Genomic DNA, 4,130 nt, shown 5'->3' on the forward strand with positions numbered 1-4,130 from the left:
ACCCCTAAATCAATTTTAAGGATTTAAATTCTAGGGTTTAAAATTAGGGAAACACAAGATATGCTTGTATTTGTATTTAAATAACCCGTTACACTTTTTAAACAAATCAAGGCGTTGACCTGATAGCCAACGCATGTTTCTTAAGTGGTGAGCCGGCCTGGGGCGTGGGTTCGAGTTTCCAGGCCCGGTTTTTGATTTTATTTTTTATGCTTTAATCATATTGTTTTTTATTAATACTTGTATAAAACACTAGATAAACACTTTTGTGATAAAACGAACCCCAAAACAACTCATTTCATTTCTTATTCATATATATATATATATATTTATTGTTTAAATCTATAATTTTGTCTATATATAGAGAGAGATATACATACATTTAATAAATAGGATAAAAATAATATTTTTACCCCTCGCTTAACGAACCGAACCATGTTAGATATTCAAAGTATTCTTGTGTAACTTTTTCCGGTAATACCCTAAGCAGTTAATGCGGAAAAATGTCGGTTATCGGTCAAGGACCGATATCTGAGATATATATTATCGCAGTGAGATATTGGTGGGATATCGGTAAATTTTAGTATCATGTAAAATTCATATATATAGCAATTGAACACTAATATTTCAGTATCTCCTATCGTAACAAATTAACCTTTTGCAAATTGAAAAACACTAACAATCCGTCATAAGTTTATACGTGTTAATGTGACTATGTGTTTATTTTGATGATCAATATTATTATAATAATAACCATAATAATATTGATCATCAAAATAATAAAATTTTAATGATAAACTTTTACTTAAAACCCTGTCGATCCCAATTCCGTCATAAGTTTTGTTACTATTTCAATTATAATTAATTAAGTCTATCGTTAACAACTAGGAATCTTTGTCGGCGAATCCCGAGAAGTTTGACCGTTTCCATCTTAATTTTTTACCACAATCTCATCACTTAATCCCATTCGTTAAGGTGAGTAATTCATATCCCCATTTTTACCGTTTTATATTTTGGGGGCGTTATGCGTTCACAACTTAAGTAGATAAATTTTCACTACAATTTCACTATTTACTTAGATATGAAATTGCTCAATTAGTTTATACGTGTTAATGTGACTATGTGTTTATTTTTGAGTTATGGTTGGTAGCTCATCCTCATCCTCATCCTAATCGGTATGATCATATGCCGCCGGAGTAACTTGATCCGTTGGGACAAGCGAAATTGCCCTTTTTTATTTATTATTGTTATGCTAGTTGTTATAATTCGTATTTATCGCAAGGAATTGTCACTTTCAATATTGCATATATACAAAAAATGTGATCACTTGCTCAACTTTACGTTGACAAAAAAATATATATTCACGCATGACGCATGTAGCTTTTTGGGTGAAGAAAGAAGTTAAAAAATAGATTGATACCTTAGGTTGCATGATTAATAAAGAACATTTTTTACTTTTATGTTTTTGATTGTAACGCTATTTTCTTTTGAGAACAATGTTTGTGCTTTGTGTACTTGATATATAAAAAGAATAATTTAGATATTGACACGTGTAATTTAAATTATTGTCTTTTCAGCTATGATATAATATTTTCGCGCCCCGACATGTTCCATCGTAGGTTGGGGTGTGACATCATGTCCCCTATTTTTTTTGATCCTTTATTTTTATATTATTATTTATAAAAGTTATTATGTCATGTCCCCTGTTTTTATGTCATATTTTATAAAAATATATAAAAAACAAAATGTTAAATAATCTTAAGTGTTTCAATATATTATTTGTAACATCCCGTTTTCTCGTTTCAGCTAATAAAATAAATTACGATTTATTATTATGAGTCAGGTTTGTGTTGGATTAATTAAATGTGAGTTATGGACTTGGGTTAAAAGGAAAAGAAGAAAAGACCATGGGCTTAAGCCCATGATCCATCATATATAAACAATAATTAAACCTTAATCCATTTATTTACACATATTCCATACACCACCCAAAACACACACTTAAGATCTCTCTCTAGTTTTCTCTTTTCTCTAGCCGAACCAAGAAGGAAGAATCGATCCCGACCCGAGGTAATGATAATATGATGTTGTATGGATCCAACATATCAGACTTAGTCGCGAAACAACGAGCCGACACCGTTATACAGTTAAAGCCATGAGATCCGGGTGGAGTCGGGTGTAAACAGAACCAAAGATGAGCTTAGGGGTCACCCTAGCTCAGATCTGGATCGAACGGGACGAAAAACGGTGAAAAATGAATGAGATCTCGTTTTTCCGACGAAATCGTTGTTTTCTGGCGATGACGGCGCCGGAAAGGCGGCGCCGGAACAGTAGATGTGTCAGAGAATGTTTCTCTGACCTAACCCTAATTCGTTAACGGAGGTTTAACGAACTACCCTTGATTCGTTATCTAATTCGTTAAGGAAAAGAATGACGAATTAGCCCATTCGTTAAGGTCCAGTTCGTTATAAGGATCAGTTTGTTAAGTCCAATTCGTATGATGACCAGTTCATTATAAGGTCTAATTCGTTACGAGGACTGGTTCGTTATAAGGGTTCAATTCGCTAAGATGTTCAATTCGTTAAACAGACCAAACGAATAAGGTCCAGTTCGTTATAGGTCCAATTCGTTATAAGAACCAATTCGCTATAAAGGCCAATTCGTTATGAAGTAACGAAAAAGCCAATTCGTTATGGAAGACAGAAGTAACGAATGAACCCCAATTCGTTAAAGAGCATAATAACGAACTAGACTTTGAAAGAATGACAGAATGGTCCCTGGACTTGGAAAAAGAATGATTTAATTACAAAGAAGTCCTTGGACTTTTAAGTTTGCAAATTAATTAATGATTCAAAATTCTAATGGAAAATGTGTTATGACAGTTAATGAAAATAAAATTTTTCCACGTTGACTTGGCAGCTTAACCCCATCCAGGGGCTCTGCCCCTTGGATCCCGCTAGGGGCTGCCGCCACTAGAACCCCGCTGCCAGGGCGCTGCCCCCTGACCCCCGTTCGTTGAGGGTTATAATTAGACTAGAAACGCGATATAGGTAGTGATAGTTAATTGATACGTGTAATTGTTATACAGTTAGTCGTGCACAGCTCAAGAAAGGAATAACCATAAACGGTGAACGTAATCGCATTCAGGTGAGTTTCTAGCCCCATTCCTTGTTATGTTTTTGGGGCTGTGTGCATACTCAATGTGATTAGTTAATACATTTATCCTAAGTGATAAGTGTATGCCATATATGTTTTATGTGAAAGGTATGATTGACTGCTTGTCGGTACATGAACGATCTTCGGATATTGCATATACTGCCATGTAAAGGTTTGATGATAAAGTTGTTGTGCATGAAGAATGAATGATGTATGTATGTATGAAACTTACAATTATGTATATAGAAAAGCATGATATGAGGGTATGGAAGAAAGGGTGACCAGACCCTAATAATATCCGAGGATGGAGGGTGACCGGACCCTAATAATATACGAGGATGAAGGGACACCGGACCCTAATAATATCCGAGGATGAAGGGAGACCGAACCCTGATAATATCCGAGGATGGAGGGTACCGGACCCTAATAATATCCGAGGTATGTAGGGTGGAATGCCCTTTAAAACGTAAGGTTAGCTATAAATGTGTATGGACGAATGAAGTACAAGTTATGTATGTAATGTGTACCTTCGGGAACGTGTATGTGTATGTAAAGTAAGTTATGTTATTAACTAGAACTCACTCAGCGTAGCTGACTTTTATTATGTACACAGGTTAACAGATTGAGGCAACTGGTTTGAGATGGACACATGGAAGGATTGAAGAGGCTGACATCTGAAGATTGTCATGATGTTTTGAATGTTATATTTTATGTTATGTTTAAAAGACAAAATTATGGATATTTGTAACGAATGGTTGATGTTTTATATTATTCCGCGATGGTTTTAATTAACTCTGATCTTTAGAACTACGTTTATGAGTAAATCCCACGTCCAATGTAGGGCACCGGTAACGGGGCCTTACATTATTATTATTCCAATTTAATTTGAAAAACTTGTGTTAATACAATTATACCAATAGTGTTGTTTACGTCTTAACGTTAAAATACGACATGTTTTAATTGGTTTCACAAACTAC

Source organism: Bidens hawaiensis, unplaced genomic scaffold (genome assembly GCF_021521415.1).
Source record: "Bidens hawaiensis isolate Kalapana, Puna unplaced genomic scaffold, B.hawaiensis_p1.1 tig00022183_1, whole genome shotgun sequence".
NCBI classification, from domain to species: Eukaryota; Viridiplantae; Streptophyta; class Magnoliopsida; order Asterales; family Asteraceae; genus Bidens; species Bidens hawaiensis.